General features: G+C 42.1%; 1 protein-coding gene across 3 annotated transcripts in view; it reads left to right on the forward strand.

Moving 5' to 3' along the window:
- Window positions 1-11,410: 11,410 nt before the first annotated feature.
- The window catches only part of FBXO10 (F-box protein 10), a 76,867-nt gene continuing 61,649 nt past the window's right edge, over window positions 11,411-26,628 (forward strand). For all 3 annotated transcript variants that reach the window (XR_003001730.1, XM_024734419.1, XM_024734420.1), the window contains exons 1-2: window positions 11,411-11,538; window positions 14,604-14,696. The gene's annotated coding sequence lies outside the window, so the exon portion shown is untranslated. The remainder of the gene's footprint in view (window positions 11,539-14,603; window positions 14,697-26,628) is intronic.

The raw sequence follows: 26,628 nt of genomic DNA on the forward strand, positions 1-26,628 counted from the left end.
ATGGCCTCCAACATTACAGAACTGTTTTATTATTTTAAAGGTGAGATGTTTGTTCTCTTGCAAATTATATAGGGAAAATGATTTCACATAGGGTCTGGCTTTTTAAAGTCCCAGAGATTAATAATTCATTGATCGGTTACTGAGTTTCTGTTATATGCCATGCTCTTGTGCCAGAAGCTGGGAATGGACAGTCATGGGACAGCCGTTTTGGTCTATAATTCATCGTAGGATTCCATACAGGTGGACGTCTGGAGGACCTCACCTTGCTGGAGGTTTAGACTTGAAGGATTAACTGTGGTTGTCTATGGGAAAAGGTTAGAGAAGGGAGCGCCAGGCAGGAATCATATTGATTAAGGTGTTCAAATCATATTGATCAAGGGGAGTTCAAAATTGCTTACTTAAACCTAGATGCAATGTAGGGACTAGGTTTGAAGGGGAGATCAAGGAGGATGAATGAGCAGACCAGTATTGATTCAGATAAATGTAGTGTAGGGGAAAGAAGGAATTCAGGGAAGGCTCTGGAGGTGTAGAGATTATTTCTGGATGGACCCAGTGTAATCACAAGGGTCTTGTGAGAGGGGGAAAGAAGGTGCAGTCAGAGAAGATATTACAACAGAAGCAGAGGTGGGAATGATGTGGCCACAAGCCAAGGAATGTGGGCAGCCTCTGTGTTCCAGAAGCTGGGAAGGGTGAGGCACAGATTCTCCCCTAGAGCCTCTGGAAGGACCACAGGTCTGCTGACACCTTAACTTTAACCCCTTGAGACCTGTTTCAAACTTCTGACCACCACAACTGTAAGATAATTTGTGTTGTTTTAAGCCACTAAGTTTGAATAGTTTATTAGAGCAGCGATAGCAAACTAGTACATTTATAGCACTTCTTCTTCCATCTCCTGTTATCATGGCCTCATCCTCTTCATATCTAGGGTAAATCCCTTACCTGTTCTACCATCTTTTGCAAACTTTATTATTCACTGACTATGTGATCATTCTTGAAATACTTTCTGGTCCTGGATTATCTTCTCTTTATAAACTTCCAGTCCATTAAAGACCATGGCTTTAATTACCATCTATTTAGAAGAAACTCCCAATGTTTATTTCCTGTTGAAATGTTGGCCATGTTTGGATATCCATATGCTCACTCAGCATCTCCATCTCACCAATATTTTCAGCTTAGCAGATCCAAAACTGAACCCATTATTTTTCACTTGAAACTTGTTGCCTAATTCAGTAAATGGTACCATCAACACAGCTGCTTAAACCAGAAATCAGGGAGTCTTCCTTGAATCCTTAATTACATCTCCAAAGTCCCTCTTGCCATCTAAGCTATGTATTAAGAGGTTTGGAGATTAGGACACAGACATTTTGGGTGGGGGCATTCTGCCTACCACGTGTAATAAAGCGTTAGATGTGGTGGGGAAAAGTTGAAAGAGTTTCCTTCTGCCCAGATCTGCTTTCTCTGGAAAGACATTTGCTGACCTCAGTCCTCCTTAGTCTTAGTCACTCAATGCCACAGCCATAGCCTAGATTTAATTTCCTTCCTCCAATACAAATAACTTAGCCCCACCAGACTCTATCATGGATCTATTCACCCTACCACCTAGTTTCTGTGCTTCATTGCCCTCATGCCTCAACTTATACTCCATTAGCCATCATTGTAATCATTCTTGCATACACCTTCAACTCTCTTCCCTCCCTCTAGCTTCATTCTACTTTTCTGGCAAAACCCCACCTTGGTTAAATCCAGCTCTTTGCCTACTCTGTGCAGCAGAAAGTGTTTGGAAAGAAACATCCTGACAGGTTCTACCTGGAAAATAATGACTGCTGAACCTCAGTTGCGTCCTGCAGGACCACTATGTTTCCTTAGTTCATTCTTCTCCACTAGATAAACATTTAATACCTTCTCAAACCTCCAGGATCTCCCCTCATCGTCAAGCTCAGCTGATGATGTTGCTTCTTCTTTCCTTGAGAAAATAGAGGCATCCAGAGGAAAGCTTCCATAAACTTACCCCTTGATAACCCACCCGCCAGCATTTGTACCCTCCCTCCTGTTAGGAAAGTCTGCTCCTGTTTAAGGCCAGACCCATCCCACATGCACACAATCAGTCCCACCTTCATCAACTACCCAAGGATCATGATCCAGCAGTTCTCCCTTACTTTTCTTTCTTTATTGGATCATTCCCAATAGTATTCAAAAGGGCTGTGATTTCTTCTATTTTAAAAAGAATTTTTTTTTTAAAAGCCCTGTTGCCAGTCTGTTCCCTGGAGCAGATGTTGAGATTTTGTGCAGGAGGTTTTGGGGGGAATATTTTTGGGAAAAACACTTTAGAGTGCACGTGAAACAAGTTTGAGCAGGAGAAGTTGAACTGTGGTACAGCTGCAAATACGGACACCTAGGACTGTCCCAGTTTTAGCACTGAAACCTCTCAGTCCTGGGCAAGCCAGAATGTTTGGTCGCCCTAGTTGCAAAAGCACCTTTAGTCAGTCCCACAGGTAACTGATGCTGGGATGGCCCTTCAGAGAAGTCCTGAACAAGGCAGGAGGGCAGGGCCTTTGGACCCTTGCATCAACTAGCCGTTGCGTAGGGGCTGGTGGGCAGGTGTATTTCAGTGGAGGCAGCTTCCTTCAGCTGACCTGAGGGGGATGCAGCTGTGAGGTGTCAGCAGCTAACACTCCTAGCTGCTGGGGGAATGAGTTTCTTCGTCCCAAAGTTGAGATCTGGCTGGTCAGCACAGCATCTACCATAGTCCTGTTGAATCCTCAGCCCTCTCCATCTGCCATCCCATTTCTGTGCTCTCAGTTAAATGCCTCAATAAGGTGGCTTTTATTTTCATTCCTTCCTCTCATGGTCTCCTGAACCCACTCCAGTTAGGTTTGCATCCCCACGAATCTTCTGAAACTGCTCTTGTCAAGGTTAACACTGACCTGTCTTACCCTGTCAGCAGCGTTTAACACACTACCTCTTACTATTTTAACCACCTTGTGGGCCTTCTTAATTTTCCTCTTATCCACTCTTTCTATTCCATTTATCCACCCTTCCTCAGATTCTTCTGCTGGTTCTTCATCTCTAACCTCTGAAACTTGCAGTGCCCCAGGCTTTACTCCTCGGACCTCTTTATTTACAGTATAGATTCTGCACTGACTCTTGGTGATCTCACCTGATCTCTTGGCTTTAAATGCCATTTATGGGCTGAGAACTCTCAAATTTATATCTCCAGGCTACACGTCTCCCCTTAATTCCAAACTTGTCCAATAACAAACTCCCAGTCGTCCCCTTTCATGAAACCCACTCCTCTCAGTCACAGGAGATGATAATTCTGTCTTTCCAGTTGCTTAAACTAAAACCCCAAGCGTCAGCCTTGACTCCTCTCTTTCACGTCCCACACCAATCCTTCAGAAAACCCTGCTGGTCCCTGAGTCAGAATCAGAATCTGACCTCTTCTCACTAACTTCATTGCCACCACCCTGGTCCAATCCACCATCATCACTTTTCTGAATTATTGCAACAGCCTCCTAACTAGACTCCCTGCTTCCACCCTTGCCCCTCTGCAGTCTGTCCTCAACACAGCAATCAATGGTTCTCTGAAAATTTAAGCCAGAAAATGTCACTACAGCTGAAAAACCTTCAGTGGCTTCTTGTCTTATTCAGAATAAAAGCCAAAGTGCTTCTGGTTGCCCACAAGTTCTGTACAGTCTGGTCCTCATTACTTCTCTGATCTGATATTTTATGATTCTCCTCTCCCTCACTGCACTCTGGCCATACTGGCCTTCTTGCTTCCTCAAACAAACGAAACATGCTACTGCCTAAGGGTCTTTGCACTGGCTGTTTCCTTTGCCTAGGATGCTCTGTTCCTTTAGATTTCCAAGTGCCTCAGTCCCTCTCCTTGGGTCTCCGCTTAAATGGCATTTTTCCATTGAGGCCTTTACCAGCTCCTTTAAAGGTTATAAGATGTTTCAATTTGTGAAAACCCAGCAAGTTGTAGACTTAGGATATTTGCATTTTTCTGTAGTTACGTTATATTTCAACATATTTTTTTTTATTACAAGCTCTTCGGCACTCTATACCCCCCTTCTTTATTTTTCTTCCTGGCACTTACTTAATATATTTTTTCCTAATTTATTTTGTTAATTGTCTCCTTTCGCTAAATATATGCTTGATGAGGACAGGGGTTTTGTCTTACTATGTTTCACTGTAGTATCCCAGTACCTAGGAGAGTGCCTGGCACCTAGTAGGCACTCAGTATTCATTGAATAATAGAATGGAAGTAGAGTGGAGAAGTTTTTTTTAACTACTTGTGGGAAGTGTGAGAGTGAGCTAACTAGAAAAAGGTCAGATGGTATTAGAACCCCAGTTAAGATAGGTGATCATGAATTTGCAGTGCTTGGATGTGGGCTTTTTCTCTAGCACTGCTCTGCTGCCTAAGCTCAGAGAAGGTGGAGGGTTGGATTCTTCCGGGGGTGGGGCTTGCCACGTGGATAAGGTGATCTGACAGGCTCAGGGAGTGACTGAAATAATGCACAAGGCATCTAAGCTTGGATAAGGAGGAAAAAGCAGGAGGGAGCTGATGGCCAGGAAGAAAACAGAAGGGTCAGTTCCTGCTGAGGGCAGCTGTAGGAGTGGGAAGTAGCCCTGGAGACCTGTTATGCCCAAAATACCTTTCCTTCACTTTCATTGGAGAGAAAAGTTCCTATCCTGAAAAACAGAATCCATTCATTTTGTTTTCCAAAGCGAGACGTAATCTCCAACTTGTGGCCTTTCAGGCTGTTAGCACAAGATCAGAGTTTGTCTGTTTCACAGCTAAGCGTATATGGAGTAATCTGACAAGGACCACATCTAACCTACTACCACAATTTACCCTCCCCCAAGTTATATGTTTATTTAGGAGGAAAGAAAGTAGCTAAGTGCAGATATGTTCATGATGCCAAGAGACTGAAGACTAATTTTTATGGGACAATGCGAAACATAATGAAGACTACTGCTGGGTGTGATACGTACGGCAATGGGAGGTTATATGATGCTTTTCTTCCCCAAATTCAAATTGCATTGTCTCTGATTATTTGAGGTGATAGAAGGGAAGCAATATAGAGATTACTTAAAGTAATAAAGATATTGCAAAAAAAAGGTTTTAGAAATGTGGTAGATAAGAATTAAAGCCAGGAGATGATCAAATAAATTGCTCATCTTAACATCATTAGTAAAATTCAGCATTTATATGTTTTCAGTGTACTTTTGAGTAAAATTTAATAAGCTTACTATTGAATCTTTACATCAATTGTAGAATTTCATACTCAATTTTTGTAATATCCATTGTTTTCATTGGTCACAAGCATATGAAACAAATGACAAGGATTCTTTACTGAACATAAAAGTGTAAGTAAAATCTCAAACCTATTAAATCAAAAAAAAATCATTCTTAGTAAAATACTGTTGTTAGCTTAGTGAAACAATGATGCTGTTAAAGAAGTTGAAGAGAAAGGCACTTAGTTTAACACCTACTTTTCCCTCTTTAACCTAACCCTGTTAGCAAGCTTTCTACTACTGTTTAGAAGTTCATCACCATAGGGCTTCCCTGGTGGCAAAGTAGTTAAGAATCTGCCTGCCAGTGCAGGGATCACAGGTTTGAGCCCTGGTCTGGGAAGATCCCACATGCTGTGGAGCAACTAAGCCGGTGCGCCACAACTACTGAGCCTGCGCTCTAGAGCCCGCAAGCCACAACTACTGAGCCCATGTGCCACAATTACTGAAGCCCGCGTGCCTAGAGCCCATGCTCCCAACAAGAGAAGCCGCTGCAATGAGAAGCCTGTGCACAGTAATGAAGAGTAGCCCCCACTCACCGCCACTAGAGAAAAGCCTGCCTGCAGCAACAAAGACCCAATGCAGCCAAAAATAAATAAAACATAATATACTTAATTAATTTTTTAAAAAGTTCATCACCATAAAAAGAATTTGTATTTTTTACATTGTTGTTCCCTAAGTTGCAAGATGCTTATTTATTCCTGATCTGACAGAAAGCACTTAATTTTTTTCAGCCTGTTAAGTGTATTGAACTTAGATCACTCTTAATTATCTCACCTTCCTTGAGTTTACACAGAATAGCAGAGGAAGAACTGGGGGGAGCCTAGAAACTGCTAGATACTATAGACTCAGACTATCACTTATTTCCTTCTTCCCAATTCCATGTGTAAATAAGATGGTAAAATAGCATATTTTTAATACTTGTTTCTTGGTAGGAAAGGGGCTTAAGATAAATATGTCTCCATGTTTATGGGTAACTGATGTTCTTTTCACACAAAATGTTAAGAGTAAGTGGGTGCTAGGTGTCATGTACTTGGGAATTAAAGAATGCATACTAGGGGCATTTGGGAGTATTTTCATGCACAGATACCTGCCAAAGGAGAAGTTCAAGTATAATAGGGAAAAGAACACTGGCAGTGAGTGTCAGGCATCAGAGGGCTTTTCGAAAACAAGCTGCAAACCACACAAGAAACTTTCAAACAAAGACCTACTGAATCAGAATTGCTATGGATGGAGCACAGGACTCTATTTTGTAAAGCATCCAGGTGACTTAATTGGCCCAGGCTCTGCTTTGGGTAACCAGACCTTAAATTAAGGTCTTTTCAAATCTGAAATTCTGGACTGGTTTAGGAATAAGATCAAGCAAAATTAAAGATGAAAGGAATTTTTTAGCTTGCATCAGTAAAATTACAACACTAAGGTCTCCAGGTCTAACAGACTCCTCAGGAGTAGCCCCCCTTGGCAGAGTAGCGTTTGGCAGAGTACTGAAGGTGTCTGGAAACCATGCTGCTAGAGAGATGATTGAAAGAATTAGAGGTGGTTAGCCTTGAAAAGACCTATAGTGGGAGTTTGAGAGCTGTTTTTTAAAAACTAAAAGGGTTGTTATGTCAAAGAAAGTAATGGTCCCAGAAGGCACAATAGGATAAAGGTTTGGAAGCCAAGAGGGAAGATTCCTTCTTGAACTCACTAACAACTACTGTGACCAAGATGAGCTGGGTCACAGAAGGGGCACTTCTTCACTGGAAATGTGTAAGAAGCTGAACATGGATACCCTACAGCAGGGAAGGGATTGCCACTATGAGGGAAAAGTTTTTGTCATTGTCTTTTCCTCTTGAATACAAGTATTATCCCACATTCTTCTGCCCCACATAATATCTTTACAAAGAAGGGGCTGAATTGAAGGCGGAAAGATTGGCTTTCAGATACTACCTGTTGTCCAGGCCTCCGAAAAAATATTCCCAGTCTACCTGGTGGAGGTGTTCACAATCACAGATATTTATTTATTTAGTGACTACAGAGGACCAGGCACTGTGGCAGGTGAGGGATACAGAAGAGAAGAATGCGGTCATTGTACCAATCCTTAAGAGGCTTACAAAATAGCAGGGGAGTTGCACATTACCTAAGTTCATCGATAATTATGTCATTATATAAACCGCTAGGAGAGTGAAGTAAAGGTAGCTGTGAGAACATGGAATAAAGGAGCCTGGCCTGTTGGGTTGGGGAAGAAGCAGGGAGGGCTCCCTGAGGAAGTGACGAAGTGATTTGGATGAATAGCAACTGTCCACATGAAAGTGGGGGGGGAGTGGGCTTTGAAAAAGTGTTAAAGCATATATGTTTAAGGAAGAAGAAGGCAAGTGTGACTTAAGTGTGTTGTACACAGAAGAACAAGAAGAACTTCAGTTCTTTCAGGAACTCCTGTTATTTATTGTGTTTTCATACTTCAGTCTTAAGAAAGAGATCCCATGCTGACATCTGCTGGCTAGTATATATACTAAAACTCCAAAATATACTACACAACAAAGGCTTAGTAACCTTATTTTTTAAAGGCTACAATAATAAATTAGAAATAAAGTACCAGGTCTTTTCCCTACTCTATTATAGTTGCCACCCAGGAGACCATGAACAGTTGCTACTTCTGTGCGCTCAGTTTTACAGCTATGCTTATGTGGTGTCATTTGCCTGCTTTTGTGCAAGTTCACGAAAACACAGAAATCACATGTATAAAAGTTGAACAGACTTGTTACTGAGAGGTAAAAACATTACACAATCACTTACACACTTTGTCTTTTAAACACGGTATCTTATAAAATATTTTCAGAGTTATAAAAGGTTCTTAAATTGTTTTCTTCAGAAACACACAGCTGGCTTTAGTCCAATAAGCATTCTGCTAAGGCTAAAGATCTGCTTTAAGCATGTCTGATTATTTTCAGCTTTTTCTCAGTCACATTAGTAGTAGTATTTTCATTTTCCATTTTATGCCTATAATGGACAAAAATACAAAAAAAGTTTCAATATTACATAAACTGTACAGTGATACTGCTAATCTGAAACTGAATGTTCCACTGGCAGCTGCCTCACCATACAATTGCTTAAAATATTCATTAATCAGCTGACATTAAAAGATAAATTTGGTGAACAAAGGGTGATTTAAAGACATCGATATGTAATGTAGAAAGTGTGGGTTGTTGGAGAATACAGATTTATGTTAGGAAGGAACACTAGAATTAGTTCAAAGTCCTCAGCTCTGCTGTTATGTGACTATATGAGTCAGATTTTTAACTTGTAAACACCAAAATCCAGTTTTAGTAGATTTAAGGAGAAAAGTAATTCATTAAAAGGATTATAGGTAGTTTAGCATCACCAAGAGGCCTGGAGACTAGGCAACTGGAATATCACCCTTTGTCGCCTGGTCACTCCATACAACTGGTGCAGTGAGGACACCATCTCTGCAGAAGATTAGATGCCACTGCTTATTACCAAGGCCACAGCTCCCTGGATTATGATAGCAGCCAGTACTGCTCAAAGAACTTCATCTTGCTGCATTTGCCATGGTCACCAAAGAGAATTACTCCAAGATACAACTTTGCTGTGTCTCTGGCTCCCAATTCAAAGTCCGAGGAATATTTAATTTGTAGTGTCAGGGTCACGTGGAGAAGTAGAGAAAAAAAAAATCAATTTCAGCTTCTGTAGTGAAAGGCATGCTCTGATTCCCAATAAGCTCTCATAAGATGGGGAATTCCCAAATGTAGGAAGGGAGTTCAGGTACTGGACAGCCAAAAAGGAATGACAGATGTCTACTACGTTGACCCTGGGCAAATCACTCTGAGCCTCCCTTTTCCATAAAACAAGGTAAGTAAAGTTCACATGACTGAGGAGATGCTGTATATGTACTTACTCTTTTTATAATAAATACCAACTATGTATCAGAATGCAAAGATGAGCAGGTCCTCTCCAGTCTAATGGAGGAGAGAAATCAGTAGACCTCAAGTGGTAGGATAGAGGCAAGCACAGGTGAGATGAGGGCAGAAAGATGAGGGGACTCAACTGTGGTTTACAAATGACGTTCTTATAGTTAAGTACTTATATTTAAAAACAAATTTTCTATGTGACAAGTGATGTTTGCACCACTAATGAGAAAGACAGACAGCATGCTCTTATAGAAAGCGGCTGTTGTACTCCCTTGAAAGGCTTAGCTGTTTTATACAAATGCCAAAACAATAATGTTGGCTGACACAAATCCGGAAACTCGGGCTTTTGATTGCTTTTTGACAGACATCTAGACTACCAGTTTCATACAATGGACACTCTTCAAAGGATTAAACATGTTATAGCTTTTCCAGTCATACATAATGAGATAAATCATCATGCTCATTGTAGCGTGAACCTCCTCTGTTCTCATCTGATCTGACCTAAGTCACAGTGGTCTACTATTTGTATCTAGCTACTGTGTGTACAGCTTTGTCTTTGCTTAAAATAAATTGTTGGCCTTAGGGTGTGTGTTTGTGTTTTTTTCCATTTATAAAAGAGAAGCTGCATAGTAACTTGGGCCTCACCTGAGTTTAGTAATAATACTAAATTCATCATATGGTAATAATAGATGTAATATATTTTTATAGAATACATTCTGTAGAACTAAGGACTGAGATAGGTCAATGGGATCACATAGATCAGCTATTACAAACCTCAATCTGGTGCAATGATTTCTTTTTCACAGCAGTCTTAAGTTAAATTTCTGAGGCTTACATTCTCTTCTAAAATCCACAGGTCTGTATCCAAATGTGTTTTGATCTCATTTGGATGGCACACAGGCATTTAAAATTTAACAAGTCAAACACTGAGTTCTTGATCTTCCACCCTCCTCCCCAATATATTCCCCTTACAATAGTTCACTAAATAGCACTTTCACGGGCCCAGTCAGGAGGTTAAGCTAGAACACTGGGGAATCCCCCTAATTTCCCACATCAAGCCAGGTTGACTACCTCAAAAAAGTATCTCAAATCTATTTCTCTCCATCTTCACTACCATTACTCCAGTCCAAGTCTTAACCAATCTACTTGCTTCCACTCTTTCTTCTGTCTATTCTCCACATAGTAGCTGGCATACTTTTTTTTTCCAATTTTTATTTTCGAAATATCATACTTTAAAAAGAAAAAAGTGTCAAATCACTTACACCCTCCACCCTTCCAATGGCTTCCTTTTATATAAAATTTAAAAATCCTTATTGTGACCTAAATGTTGCATGATCTGCCTTTAATTTCACTTACACTGTTCTCTGTCAACACAATAAGCTTCAGACAAACTGGACATCTTCCATTTACCCAAAGAGCAATCTTATCTCCTCTGCCCCACCCCACCCAAGAGCTTTCACACAGGCTTTCCCTGCCTCTCTTCCAGCTGGCTAACTCGTTTACCTTTCTCTGAAAAGTCTTCCCTGACCACCCTCCCTTGCCCCCTAGTTTTAAATCTGGGTTCCTTCAATGCACTTACCACAAATTAAAATACATATTTATTTAAGTGCTATCTGATTAATGTCTACCTTCTCCAATCAAAAATTGAGGACAGAAACCATATCATCTTTGTTCACCTCTGTGCCCATAATAATAGCAGCAACAACACTTAGATAACATTTACTATGTGGCAGGTATCGTGCTACACATAAAATTATTTAATACTCCCATAATATTGTTTGGACCATAGCCAGCGGTCAGTTTGTTGAATGTGTGAACCCAGCCCCTATGTGCACACCTACAAAGCTGCTCACTACCTCCTGGAACGTCCCATTACACTGATAGATAACTGGTGATTGGAAAGAATCTTCTTTATATCGACCCCAGCTGCCTCCCTGCAATTTCCACCCAGTGATTCTATTTCTGCCCCTGTGGGGCCGCGCAGTACAAGCCTTAATTGCCCCTTCGCAAACTCCACTTCGCAGCATCTGAAGACTCATCCGCCGCCGCTGCGCAGACTCCGCAGAGTTCGATTCCGCGGCGGTGGTCCGGAAGCCCAGCCCTGCCGCGCGACCGCCGCTCCCGGCATCCCCCGCCCTGCGCGTCACGTGACAGCGCCGCCTCTCAACAGCCCAGCAAATACCTGCCCAGCAAATACCGCCCCCGGGCGGGGCTCAAGGCGTGACCGGCAGCCCGTGACCAGCAGTCCGTGGCCGCGCGCCGCGGTCTTCGCTGCGGCCCCGACGCCCGCGGCTGGCACTTCTGTGGGCTAGTGTCCCGGAGAGCTCCCGGCAAGGTAAGGGGGGACAGCGCGCGGAGGTTGCGAGCAAAGTGGTTCTGCCCGCGTCCCCGGGATGCCCCGGCCCCGGAGCGGCCCGGGGGAGGGGGCGCGGGCGGCCGGGGGCTGCCTCCCGGGGACCTAGGGCGCTTTGCGAGGCGCCCAGCCGAGGAGGTTCGGTTCGGTCCTGCCGGAGGCTGAGCACCTAACCCCGGCGGGACCAGGAAGGGTGCTCTCAGGCCGCCCTGGGCCCCGCGCTCCCGCTCTCTGCTGGCACCTGGAGGCTCAGCTGCGCCGGAGAACAGCTGTGCCTTGGTTTCCCCTCCTGTGAAACGACCGGGCCGGGAAGGTGGGTCTCTGCGGTTGCCTTCAGCCTTGAGGTTTCGCGAGTGTGTTAGTGAACGTGGAAGAGGAAGAAGCAGACTCGAGATGGGAAAGAACCCTCACCTAGGAACGCAGGAGCGAGTGTCTGAGGCCGGGCACCTTTTAAGTGTCTTCTGTATTTTGTGCAAGTCGCAGGCCTCTCCCGAGACTTGGTTTCTCCATTTTTAAGGTAAAGGTGATAACCCCTGACCTACCTTGCTCACAGGACTACAGTGAAGAACAGATGGAAAAGCCATTTGAAGAGCCAGAACTCAGGAGTCAGTTACACCTGGGTTCAGATCCTAGTTTTGCCACTTACTGTGCGTTCTCGAGCCAGATAGAACCCTCATCTGTTAAAAGAAGATAATAACCTTAACAGCTCATGAGATTGTTGTGAGGATTGAGTGTAATAGGACTTAGCACAGTGTCCGGCAGAGAAATGCTTAGTAATTAGTGCTGTTAGTACAAGTATTAAATTAATAAGCTAGAGAGACATTCACGTGAGGGATGTTTAGAATAATCACACATCCGTTTCTGTGTATTTAGTCCTAAAAAGAGTGCTGTTTTGATTTCCTAAGAAAGGGACCAAGTGGAACCCTTTCCCCTTTTTTCTGTCTGGGCCCCCTTTGCCTTCTCATTTACAATTGGCATGTGAACCCATTGTTTCTACCAAATGAGTCAGGCAGGATGGGAACATTACTGGAGCAGACGGGTATCAGATTCCCTCTGAGGGGAAAGAAAAGTGCCAGGCATGTGCTGCCACCAAAAAAAGCACAATACAGTGATTGACTGTCAGAGCTGGAAGATGCCTGAGAAACCATCTAATCCAGCTGTCTCCTTAGGCAAATGGAGAAACTGGACCCAGAATTGAGGACAGGACTTTGATTTTCTCAGGACCCAACAGAATGTTGGCACTGGGTGGTGGAAAGAACACACTGTTTACCAGACGCTTTGCTTTCCGTGAGTTCTAGCCTGTTTCTTCATTTATTCAACAGGTATTTATGGAGCACTTCGTGCTTGTATACCTGCTAGGAGCTGGAGAGGAAATACACACACACATTCCTCTGCTGGTTTTTGGTACAATTTAAAATAATAAGTTCCAGCTCCCAGTGAGCCTTCTTCATAGCAGCTGGCCCCAAGGGACAGAGAAGCACACAGAGAGGCCTGAATTGTTTCATGATCAGTCACAGCAGTCCCAGAGCCCTTGTTGAAGCCTGGTGAGATTTTAGAGACTGGAGAAAATGCTGCTTTGTCAGGGCTTTTAGTAAAGGATTTCCTCTGGCCTGCAGCGCTTGGATTTCTTTTTCTGATTTCAGGCCTCTTACTGTTTTTAGATTCCTGAAAAGAGCCACCCTCACCACAGTGCCTTCATTTTGGTTTCCATGGTTATCAGATGACTTGTATTTTTATGATAGCACAAGTAGCTGTTAAGTAATACATGGTCAAGAAGTCCCCGTTCCCTATGGGTTTGTTTTCTGGTGGTGGTTCTCTTTTTTTTTTCAGTTACAGTGCAGTCATACTATTCTTTCCTCCCTCCCCACCTGTTTCCTTTAACAATAGTGCATCAGTGGCAGGGCCAAGAGGAGTGGGAATAAGTAGAAACAGAGATAAAAACACGTATAGACCCTGCTTTAGGTATCTCAGAACCTTTGGAGGGATAATCCAAAGGCATTACCACATGGAAGGGGCAAATCAGTGGGGCTCTGATAATGATGTAGATTGCAAACCAGCAAGAGCTTTCAGAGGTGGGAAGGATCCTGTCTTGGGCAACCAAGAAGACATCACATATTGAGAAGCTTTTCAGGGAAGATTTAAAAGAAACAAGTTCCTTTTACGTATGTCAGTCACATAGTAATAAATAGACAGTACAAGAAGCATTTTGTTCTTTCAGTTTGCCTTAATGAATGAACCTTCTCTTAAGTCACCTATCATGGGCTTTGTCCGAGATGTTTCCTTATTTCTCTCTTTACTCTTTCTGTTAGCTTAGTGATGTATTAGTTTCCTACTCATACACATGATATTGTGTACATGAAGGTAGATAAGCAGAGACATTTGGTTAAGATTTTGTCTGTTTCATTTTGGATGTTTAACCTGTGTGTCTCATTTCACCAGTTGGGTTCTAAGCAGTCACATGTTTCTTTATTTTTCCAAATAACCTCCCAAGTCCCCTTAATGCCCTTTTTAGTGAGAATTCTGATGTCTCCCACTTCCAAGCCCCACGGGGGCTCAAACACTCCAAAGAAGTCAGTCTTTCACTCTCCAGAGGGGAGAGAACTGCAGAGTCTGAGCCGTCCACCCACACTGTTATTTCTGACACAGCTGTATCATATCACAGTTGAAGAGCTGCCCTGCACGGTCTAAGGACATGTGGTCACTGCTGCTCAGTGCCTTTATTGGACCACGTTCCTGCCAGCTTGATCCCATGCTTGGCTTCCAAGTTTAGAGCTTTTTCAGTTTGTGCTGATGTGATTAGCCATTCTCCCAAAGCACCACACTCTGGGCCACGTGTGGAGCTTGTCACCAGGCTGGGTTCCTCCAGTCTCCCCTGTTTGGGTGGCACATAGGACCCTTTCTTACTAGCAGCCTTGGTCAGGGTCACCTCAGATCACCCAATAGATTTCCCTATTTTCAGACCTTTTATCAGGGTTTGGAGGCTGAATCCCTTCTCTGCCTAACCCTAACCCAAGGCTTTTTGGCACATTGCTTCTACTCCTCTCCAGGATTCTGCCTACTGAGGATACTCAGGAATGCTAACCTTTAACCAAGATATCTACTCCAGGACTTTGGACGTCTACTCATCTCACTTTTCGTAGGTAAGAGGAATCCTCTGGTGACTCTTGGGAAAGCGTATATCTGTTCCTGGGAGGCTCCGTCCACCTATAGTCCTAAGAGAAGTAAGCATTATTGAAAATTTACTTGACATGTATCCTGTTAGGGATTTGGGGGTGCTAGGTTTTAATTTAAAAATGAAGGCTTTTCAGTTCCCTCAACTTGCCTAAGAACCAAAAAATAATCAGTATGTCTATTTCATTGTCTTTGTTTTAAACTTTTAAAAATATGAGCTACAACAAGAATGCAAGTGAGTAAAGCCCATAAATGTATAGTTTAACAATTCTAAGGAAAATACACATGTAACTACCGCCTATGTCAAGAAATAGAACATTGCCAGTACTCAGTACCCTTTCCAAATCATAAGCGCCTCCCCAGAAGAAACTACTATTTTGACTTTTATGATAATCATTTCTTTGCTTTTCTTTGTAGTTTTGTCACCTATGTTTGCCTTCCCAAACAATACAGTTCATTTTTACTAGTTTTTTAACTTCATACATATAGAATCATACTGTGTGCGTTTTGTGTTTGCTTCTTTTGCTCAACTTATTTGTGAGCTGAATCCATGTGTTGACCACACTTATTTTTATCGCTAACAGTGTTTTATGTTATGAATGTCACAATGTAGTTATTCATCCTATAGGTGACAGATACTTGGTATTCAGAAACTATAAGCAACACAAGAACAGTGCAGCCAAGAACAACATCCTTAGACATTTTCTATTGTGTATGTGAATGAGTTTATATATGTTGAAGTGGAATTGCTTTGCTAGATAATGCCAAACAGTTTTCTAAGTGATTGTACCAATTTAGTTTCCTACCAGCAATATATGAGAGTTCTAGTTGTTTCTTATCCTTGCAAATGACTCGGTATTGTTGGTTTAAATTTTTTAAACTATTCTCATGGGTGTATAATGATATCTCTGTGGTTTTAATTTTCTTTCCTTGGTTACTACTGATGAGCACATTTTTGTTGGTTAATCAGATGGCCTGTTTTGTAAACTGCCTATTAAGTCTTTTCCCTGTTTTTCAGTTTTCTTATTGATTTATCGGAGTTCTTTATAAATTTTGGTTAGTGGTTCCTTGTCAGTTATATGTTTTACAAGTATCTGTTACTCTGTGACTTTTTTTTTTTTTTTTCCGGTACGTGGGCCTCTCACTGTTGCAGCCTCTCCCGTTGTGGAGCACAGGCTCCGGACGCGCAGGCTCAGCGGCCATGGCTCACGGGCCCAGCCGCTCTGCGGCATGTGGGATCTTCCCAGACCGGGGCACGAACCCATGTCCCCTGCATCGTCAGGCGGACTCTCAACCACTGCGCCACCAGGCAAGCCCGCCGTGCCTCTCTTTTCATCCTCTTAAATGTTGATGTCTTAGACCCTATTCTGTAGAAGCAGGACCTGAAGTAGGGATTCATGCTCAAATGGTATACTGAGAGAAGTGCTCAGGAAGAGAATAAGGGAAGCAGGATGGGAAGAGGAGAGGAAGAGAACTAGTTGAGGTGGCAGTTTTCTGGAGAAGGGACCTCTGTGTGTTGTTATCAGCTGACACTTCTATCTGGGGAATGGATGTGCTAGCCAGTAAAGAGGATCTGGGTGGGACACCAGTGGTTTTCTCTATAGTCCATCTGATACATTCCCTTCTATGTTAAATTCACTCCATCCAGATACAACTTCTCCAGGATTCTGGTTGGTCACAATTTCTGGGGAAACGTACAAGAGGAAGGTTAGTGGGACAAACTACAATCCCTGCTGCTGCGGTTAGTCCAGAGATCAAACTAATGCCCATCTTCTTCCACCTCCACCATCCATATTAGTTTCCCCTCCTTTGTCCCTTGAATGTTGGAGAGAACTCAGTGATGAAGCCACCTGGGTCTGGAAGTTTATTTTCTTATGTTATTTTTAACCGTAGATTCAACCTTTTTAATGGTTCTAGGACAATTTTTTCAATTTCTTCTTAAGTTAGTTTAGTAAGTAATATTTTTCTAGGAATTTGTCTCTATTAAGGCTTAAAATTTATGTAAAGTTTATAATATTTCCTTATTTTAATGTCTGCAACATCTGTAGCAATATCCCCTTTTCATTCTGATTTCATTTTTATGCTTTCTCTTTTTCTTCTTGAGCTTCAGTAGAGGTTCCTTTCAAAGAACCAACTTTTATCTTCATAAGTTTTTTTCTGTAGTAAGTTTTTCTATTTCTTTAAGTTCTGCTCTTTTAAAAAAAAATTCACTCTCCTTCTATATATTTTGGTTTTTCTTCTGACTTTTTGAAATGGATGCTTAGTTCATTAATTTTTATACTTTTTATTTTTATTCTTTCCATTTAAGGTTAAACATTTTTCTCCAAATACCGTTTAGCAAGAGCTCACACGTTTTGATATGTAGTATTTTAATCATTTATTTCTAAATATTTTCTAGTTCCCATTGTGATTTCCCCTTTGACTCATAGGTATCTTAGAAATGTGTTTCTTAATTTCCAAACATGAGTATTTTCTAGTTATCTTTTACTAATTGATTGTAGTCAGCTTGTTCTGTATAATCTTAATCTTTTAAATTTGTTGATATTTCTGTTAGGGTTCTGTTTATGGTGAGTTTTTATAAGTGTTACATGTGTGCTTGAAAATAATATGAATTCTAAACTTATTGGATTTTATGTAATGGTTCTATGTAATGCCAGTAGATCAGGTTTATTAATTATATTCAAATCTTCATCCTTACTGATTTTTTGCCTATTCTAGGTATTATAGAGAGAAATGTGTTAAAGTACACAACTGTGATTATGACTTTGTCTATTTCCCCTTTTTAATTTTTTGCTTTATATCTTTGAGCCCAATTGTCAAGTGCATACAAATACAAAGTTGTTGTACTTCCTAGTGTGCTAACCTTTTATCATTATGAAGTTGCCCTTTTTATTTCTAGTAAAAGAATTTTTTTAGCCTTAAACTCTATTTTATCTGATATCAGTATAGCTATACCATCTTTTTTGGTTAATCTATGCAGGGTATATCTTTTTCCATCCTTTTAGTTTCATCCTTTCTGTATATATGTGTTTTGGATATGTCTCTTATAAATAGCATATAATTGGGTTTTGGTTTTTTATAGCCTTTGTCTCTTAACTGGAACACTTAGTCCATATTCATTTAATATAACCACAGATGTATTTAGGTTTAAGTTTGTCTTCATATTTTATGCTTTCAGTGTGTTTGTCCTGCTAGAACTCCATTTCATTTTAGCTCTTTTTTCCCTTTTTTTTGAGGTGGGTGGGGCACTATTTTTAATCATTTGCTTTTTTCCTTCTAGTTTGGACATGATGCACTAGCTCTTCTTTAATGGTTACCCTTGAAATTTTAACTTAACCAAAGTTGATAAATTATGGAAGTGATAAATAGCACTACTCTTCTTTTGGACAGTACCAGGACATTAGACCATCTGAACTGTCTTTTCCCCTTGATGCTTAGTGGTAGACTTGTTGTAATACAATGCGTCAGCTTTGATTAGAGTCGTTTAAGCACCCACAAATGGAACAAATGAGATGAGGGAGGAAAAAAGTGAGAGAGCAGAGAATTTCCTTGAGAAAACTATGTGTATATTTGTCAGGACTCCTGGTTGCAACTGACCAGCTTAGGCACTCTTAACTTTAAAAAGAAAATCTATTGGCTTATAAAACTGCATAGCTGAAAATAGGGGCTCAAAAAATATTTTTAGGGTTTTCTCTCTGTCTCTCTCAGTCACTCAACCTTGCTTGTCTTAATTTGGCTTCGTTCCTCAGATGGACTCTTCTGAGTTGTCCCTATCTCTGGCAAGGGGGTGGGGATATTCTGATCACCTACTTTGGGTCAAGTATCCATCCTTGGTGGATGGAGGACTGAGGCACTCTGAATGACAGCCCCACCAGGACTAAATGAAGTGGGAGTGGGGTTCTTCTAAGAAACCAAAAGAGGGAAGGTGTGCCAGGCAGGCAAAAGTTACAGCTACCAACCATCCCTACACTGAGTAATGGCTGAAGGAGAGATACAAAGAAAGAAGAGGTTTAGAGAGGTTGCAGTTGGAATTAACTCAGTTAATCTGTACAAGAAGAAAAAGGGGAGGACATTACCTGTTCATGAGCCCACTGACAGGGAAGGAGGAGGCCGATCAAACAACCACCTCCTTCACCCACCAGCCACTGGGCACTTCAGCATTGTTGGCTGAAGACATCTTGGTGGTCCACAGCAGCAGAGGTGTGGGGCTCACTAGTACGTGGAGATGTTTTCAACATGTCAGCCGTGGTGCTTGCTATTCCCCCAGCCTTTTCTAAGAGAAATATCTACATCCACAACTCCTGTTCATGGAGGGGCAGCCCGAGGCATCCATGTTTCTACCATAAAATCTTGCTCTATCCCTGCCCCCTGGTCAGAACTTGCGGAACCAGAGATGGACGTCAGAGCCAAGAACAGCCAATTCATAGTCTCACCAGGGACCTCTGATGTGACAGTGGAAAGAAAGATGCATGTTCTCTTAGAAATTTGAACTGGGGACTACAGTTGGACACAGCTATAGAAATCGAAGCTGAAATGGTATATAGAAAGAAGCCATGAGGTAGAGTCAAGCCTTTGAGGAGTCTTGGCTAGCTGATCTTAGGAGGAAGCAGAAGTAATGAGGTAGAGAAAATTTTGTGTAGCCTCCAGGCAAAAAGAGAATGGAGTAGACCCTTGGAGAGTGACTGAATCATGGATGAGTGAAGACCCAGACTCCAGCTGCTGGGGGCCTTGGGGCTGCCATTGATCCAGACCTTTCTAGACTCTGGGAAGCCCAGACCTACTATGGTTCTATTCTTTTTTTTAAAATTTATTTTATTTATTTTTGGCTACGTTGGGTCTTCGATGCTGCGCTCGGGCTCTCTCCAGTTGCGTTGAGCGGGGGCTACCCTTCATGGCGGTGCGCGGGCTTCTCACTGCGGTGGCCTCCCCCATTGCAGAGCACGGGCTCCAGGCACGCGGGCCCCAGCAGTTGTGGCCCGCGGGCTCCAGAGTGCAGGCCCAGCAGCCGTGGCGCACGGGCCCAGCTGCTCCGCAGCATGTGGGATCCTCCCGGACCAGGGCCAGAACCCCTGTCCCCCGCATCGGCAGGCGGACTTCCCTGCGCCACCAGGGAAGCCCTATTCTTGTATTTCCATAAAATCCTGTACCATTAATACCACATATACTCTTATGATAAGCTCTCCCTTATTTGTACTTGTAGTCAGAAGACTCAGTAGAACAGACATTCAGAACTTGGGGGCAGTGCCTACATGGGTGGATTGCTATTGCTGCCAGTGCTCTTCCAGTACTACAGTTCTGAAAAGAAAACTCACGCTCTTTGCCATCAGATGGTCGGCAGCTACAAACGTTGTTAGCTCAGTTACAATAAAGAATACACCCAGCGCTTGGCCTGGTGGGACTATCTGGGGTAGTTGGTTCGGGTTGGTTGGGGCCGGCTTAAGGTCTGTATTCATTCCTCATTGCTGCTGCACAGCTCCCTGCTGGACACAGGTGTGCTGCTGGGCACAGGTGCCTTGATTTTCCCTGAATCTGGCTTGAGGTCCTAAATCTTTGGCCAGGCTTCCTAACAGAGTACTGCTGTGTCACATCCAACTCAGACACTGTGTGATACTCTACTGCCTAACAATTGCAGGAGTAAACTCATCCTTATTTCATGATCTGTGAGTTTATGTGTAATGGTGAGGATGGAAGGTCCTTGACTATCATGTCACAAGTTAGGAACCCCAGAACCTCAGAAAGGAAACTAGGAAGCAGGAAACTAGGAGGCAGGCTGTTGTAGTGGAAAGAGCAGGGGCTTTGGACTCAGTCCAGGCTGGGAACAGAAGCTGTGCTGCTTACTAACTAAATAAAAAATGGTTTATCCATTTATTCCTGGAATTGGGCATAAGAAGACTACCACCTCTCTGGTTGTTAGAAGTGCTTATTGAGATGACATACAAAAAACACCTGTATTTAATAAGCTCTCAACACATCTTTCCCTGCCCCCTCAAGGTCACCCAGTGACTCAGAATCAGGACTAAAACCCAGGTTTTGGGTTTCCTGGGCACTCTCCTAGGTGAGAATGAATGGGCAGTGCATTGAACGAGGGGGAAAGGGTCCTTACAGCTCCCAGCCACAATCAGAAAGCACTATACGTGCATCAGAACACAGCATTCTGGTCTGTGTCATCAAATTTCAGAGCTGAAAATAAGAAAGTGTTTATCTCTCCGGCTGAAGAGAACTGAGATTTGAAGAAATGATAAAAAGCCCAGATGAGATTTTTGTCATCTTCAAAGTTTTAAGTTTTGTTTCATTTTCCAATAGTGTGTGTAGGTGTAGGTATATGTATGGGGCTCTTTCATGGTTCACTGTATTTTAATCTCTGTACTTTCAAACTAAAATCCACAAAACTTTAGGAAATGTACTTTGATTTGAAGAAAAATCTAAAATCCTTAACCCATTACAGTTCCTCAATGAATGCAGTTTGTATAATAGTTATTTGCACTGGTGTTTAATATGTCTCATAATGTGGGAGGAAAATATCTTTTTTTCCCTTGAAAATATTAAATAGAGTTCTGAACTGTCCTGGCTTTTCCCCCCGCCCCTGGTTTATTAAAAGCAAAATTCCCACCACTTTGATACTGATGTGGCCTCCCCTAGGTAGGAAGAAAGTGCATTCTTTTTTATTATACAAAGGTGGGACATGAATGCAGAGTTGTTAAGTCCCTGCCTTCAAGATTACCCAGTGAGAGAGAGGCAGAGCCCCGACTAGAAGCTGTTTGTGTCCCTTTTGTCTGACTCATCTCAGTACGGGGTAGGGCCATCTGCGCTGGGTCTCGAGGCAGCTCCTCACTGCCCCCCAGGTTAACAAAAACTGTGTGAACTGATCCAGCTGATCTCTCTCCATGACCCCTTCAGGCTCTCAGAGCTTCGGCCAGACGGAGCTTCTCCTTACTGTGTCCTCAGCCCAGCTGGAAGTTTCCTGCTTGGAGGCTTCGCTGACACTGTTTCCTCTGCCCACAGTCCCCCTTCCTGCATTCTCTGGATGCACCAATTTTACCCATATCTCAGAGTCCAGCTCAGATGCCAGCTCTCCCATGAAGCTTGGCTTAATGGTTAAAAACCCAGACTTTGGGTCAGGTCTGGCTTCAAAAGGGGGCTCTGCTACAGTCTAACAGAGTGATTTGGGGTAAGCCGTTTGTCACCTAAGTTCTCTCACTTAGTTTTTTTATCTGTAAAATGAAGACACATACTTTAGATCAGTGCTTCTTAAACATATGGTACATATGGATTCTCTGGTGAAATTGTTAAAGTGTCAATTCTGATCCAGTAGGTATGGAATGATGCCCAGGAGTTGGCATTTCTAACCAGTTCTTAGGTCCTGGAAACAACATTGTGAGTTGTAAGGCTTTGAAGAGATGTTGAGAGAATAAAAGGAAATAATGCATGAAAAGTGCTTAATGCTGTTCCCTTCAGACAGTCGTGCTAAGTAAACAGTAGCTCCTGATGTTTTTGTTGCCTTCTATTATAACTGGCTTATTCCACTAGCTAAGGGTCACGTTTTTATTCACACACATTTTTATTTACAAACAGGCTTTCCGTCTTTTATGGCACTGAGCACTTTCCCCCTGTATTGTGGGGTTTTCTGTGGGGGTGGGGGTGGCGCGTTGGGAGTGATATCTTTGTCTCCTACCAGACTTGACAGTGGGGTCTTTATCTGATTCCTGACTTCTCGCAGTGCCTACCATGCAGTCCTATACATAGCAAGTGTTGACTATATACTTGGGTTTTATTTACTTTTTTTTTTATTCCACAAGGATCTATCTCGCAGTATGGATTCTATAGCTGAGGCTATTCAATAGTCTCAGCTGTTCTAATATACCAGATAATGATGATGGTGATCATTTATTCATTGTTTATTGAGCACCTACTGTGGGTCAGGCATAGTTCCAGGCATAATACAAAGCAGTGATACAGAGTTTCTGCCCTCAAGGAGCTTATATTTTACTCAGGGGAGACAGACAATAAATAAAAGTATTATATAAAATGTAAGCTCCTTGAGGGCAGAGAATGTCTAGTTTGTCAACGGTGAATTTCTTCACAGCAGGTGTTCACCTGGCCGCCCTCCGTCTGCATGTGCTGTCTCACTTCTCACAGGGGTCCCTGTGCTGTAAACTCGGTACTTCCTCACGTCCCCTTCACCCACGCCACACATCCACTCACACAAAAGCGTTAGTGAGCTGCAGAGATGTCCCTAGAGGTTTTATTCCTGACCCTAACTTGCCGACCCATCATAATGCTCAGTGACCTAAATGGGCACAGCAGCCACCCTCTCAGAAGCAGTGGCAGCCTAGACAGCAGAACAAAGCACAGCAGTGCTTTGGTTCCGGTGCCTCACGTTGACCAGAGTTCTGTACAGTTTTCTCAGGGTTCAATCCCAATCTCTCCTTTATCAAGTCCTTTTCTATTTCATGCCCTTTAGATGTTAGGCCGGCAAGGCCTTGGTCATCTTCACTCTCTCTAGTGATCTTACGCCATGGCTTTAAATGTCATTCAGGTCTCTGTTCAAATGTCACTTCCTCAAAGACCTTCCTTGACAACCCTATCTAAAATAGCACATGTGGGGGGCTTCCCTGGTGGTCCAGTGGCTAAGACTCCGTGCTCCCAATGCAGGGGGCCTGGGTTCCACCCCTGGTCGGGTTGCTAGATCCCATATGCATGCCATAACTAAGAAGTCTGCATGCTGCAACTAAGAGTCCAGATGCCACAAGGAAGATCCTATGTGCTGCAACTAAGACTCGGTGCAGCCAAAATAAATAAATAAATATTAAAAAATAGCACATGTGTGCATGCCCACATACACGCCTTAGCCTGCTTTATTTCTCTTCTTAGCACTTACGTTATTATTTTTTAAATGTATTGCCTGTCCCTGAGGGTCTTGTCTTATTTACTGCTTGTCAGAACTTGGAACAGTGCCTAGCATAGTAGTAGACAATCGACAAATATTTGTTGAATAAATGATTTTTTTCCTTTGGAAATTCTCAAAATTCTCATGAGGGGTAGCAAGATAGCCATCATTAGCCTCTTTACAGATGAGGAAATAGGCTCACTTTAACCTCACTTGGGGTTAAAGGATTTGCCTCAAGTCACGGGGCTGGGAAACAGTAGAGTCTGCTTGTCGAGAGCCAAGTTTCATGGGACTCACCTCCCAAGAGAGTGGCCTCTGCCTTCCCCACTGAGGCTGGGGACACCAAGTGGCCCAGAGGCATGCGGATCCCTCTACTGTGCGGTTAGGTAGAGGCCACACAGAAACCCTGAGTTCTCACACTCTTGGGAACACATTAAAAAAGGAACAGCTTGAGGTCTACCTCAGGACCTGCTCCCTCCCATCCAAACAAGTTCCCACTGTTGTTTCTTTACAGGCACAGGCCGTGGGGGATATTTGTTACTTTTAATTCCATAGCTCAGAGGCCCCAGTGGCAAAATGAAGGGCAAAACTTGAATACATTTTTTAAAATTGAAGTATAGTTGATTTACAATATTGTGTTAGTTTCAGGTATACAGTGATTTAGTTATATATATTTATTTTTTAGATTTTCCATTATGTTATTGCAAGATACTGAATATAGTTCTCTGTGTTATACAGTAAATTCCTGTTGTTTATCTACTTTGTGTATAGTGTAATAGTTTGTGCCTGTTAACCCCATATGCCTAATTTACTACCCCCTGCCCTTTGGTGACCATGAATTTGTTTTCTGTGTGAATCTATTTCTATTTTGTGTGTAGATTCATTTGTACTATTTTTTTAGATTCCACATATAAGTGGTATCATATATTTGTCTTTGTCTGACTTACTTCACTAAGCATTGTATAATATTCTCTAGGTCCATCCGTGTTGCTGCAATTGGCTGAGTAATATTCCATTGTGTATATATACCACATCTTCTTAAACCATTCGTCTGTTGATGGGCACTTGGGTAGCTTCCTTATCTTGGCAATTGTAAATAGTGCTGCTTTGGACATTGGGGTGCATGTATCTTTTCAAATTAGAGTTTTCTCTGGATATATACCAAGGAGTGGGATTGCTGGATCATATGGTAGCTCTATTTTTAGTTTTTTAAGGAACCTCCATACTGTTCTCCGTAGTGATTGTACCAATTTATATTCCCACCGACAGTGTAGGAGGGTTCCCTTTTCTCCACACCCTCTCCAGCACTTTTTATTTGTAGACTTTTTGATGATAGCCATTCCGACTGTGTGAGGTGATACATCATTGTGGTGGTTTTGATTGCATTTCTCTAATAATTAGCGATGTGTGGCATCTTTTCATGTGCCTGTTGGCACATGTCTTCTTTGGAGAAATGTCTATTTAGGTCTTTTGCCCTTTTTTTTTTTTTTTTACGGAGCACAGGCTCCAGACACGCAGGCTCAGCAGCCATGGCTCACGGGCCTAGCCACTCCACGGCATGTGGGATCTTCCCGGAACGGGGCATGAACCCATGTTCCCTGCATTGGCAGGTGGACTCCCAACCACTGCGCCACAAGGGAAGCCCTTGCCCATTTTTTGATTGGGTTATTTTTTTGATATTTAGTTGTACGAGCTGTTTATGTATTTTGGATATTAACCCCTTGTTGGTCGCATTGTTTGCAAATATTTTCTCTGATTCTGTAGACTGTCATTTCATTTTGTTGATGGTTTTTTTTTGCTGTGCAAAAGCTAAATTTTGCTTTTGTTTCTTTTGCCTTGCGAGACCTAAGAAAACATTGCTATGATTTATGTCAGACAATGTTTTGCCTATGTTCTCTTCTGGGAGTTTTGTGGTGTCATGTCTTACCTATAGGCCTTTAAACCATTTTGAGTTTATTTTTGTATATGGTGTGAGAGAGTGTTCTAATTTCATTGAGTTTACATATAGCTATCCAACTTTCCCAACACCACTTGTTGAAGAGACTGTCTTTTCTCCATTGTATATTCTTGCCTTCTTTGTTGTAAATTAATTGACTATAGGTGTGTGGGTTTATTTCTGGGTGCTGTAATTTCTGGGCTCTCTAGTCTGTTCCATTGGTCTATATATCTGTTTTTGTGCCAGTACCACACTGTTTTGACTACTGTAGCTTTGTAGTATAGTCTGAAGTCTGGAAGGGTTATACTTTCAGCTTTGTTCTTTTTTCTCAGGATTGCTTTGACAATTCTGGGTCTTTTGTGGTTCCATATAAATTTTAGGATTATTTGTTCTAGTTCTGTGAAAAATGTCATGGGTATTTTGATAGGGATTGCATTAAATCTGTAGGTTGCTTTGGGTAGTATGGCCATTTTAACAATATTCATTCTTTCAATCCAAGAGCATTGGATATCTTTCCATTTCTTTGAATCATCTTCAGTTTCCTTTATCAGTGTTTTATAGGTTTCAGCATATAGGTCTTTCACCTCCTTGGTTAAATTTATTCCTAAGTGCTGTTTTTGGTTTTTTGGTTTTGTTTGTTTTTTTGACATGATTTTAGATGGGGTCACTTTTTTACTTTCTCTTTCTGATATTTCATTGTTAGTGTAATGAAATACAATAGATTTCTGTATATTAATCTTATATCTTGCTACCTTGCTGAATTCATTTATTCTAATAGTTTTTGTGTGGAGACTTTGTGTAGAGAGAGTATCGTGTCATCTGCAAATAGTGACAGTTTCACCTCTTCTTTTCTAATTTGGATACCTTTTATTTCTTTTTCTTGTCTGATTTCTGTGGCTAGGACTTCCAGTACTATGTTGAATAGAAGTGGTGAGAGTGGGTATTCTTGTCTTGTTCCTGAATTTAGCAGGAAAGCTTTCAGCTTTTCACTGTTGAGTATTACGTTGGCTGTGGGCTTATCATAAATAGCTTTTATTATGTTGAGATATATTCCCTCTATACTCACTTTGGTGAGAGT

This window comes from Neophocaena asiaeorientalis, unplaced genomic scaffold (genome assembly GCF_003031525.2).
Source record: "Neophocaena asiaeorientalis asiaeorientalis breed wild unplaced genomic scaffold, Neophocaena_asiaeorientalis_V1.1 scaffold192, whole genome shotgun sequence".
Taxonomy (NCBI): domain Eukaryota; kingdom Metazoa; phylum Chordata; class Mammalia; order Artiodactyla; family Phocoenidae; genus Neophocaena; species Neophocaena asiaeorientalis.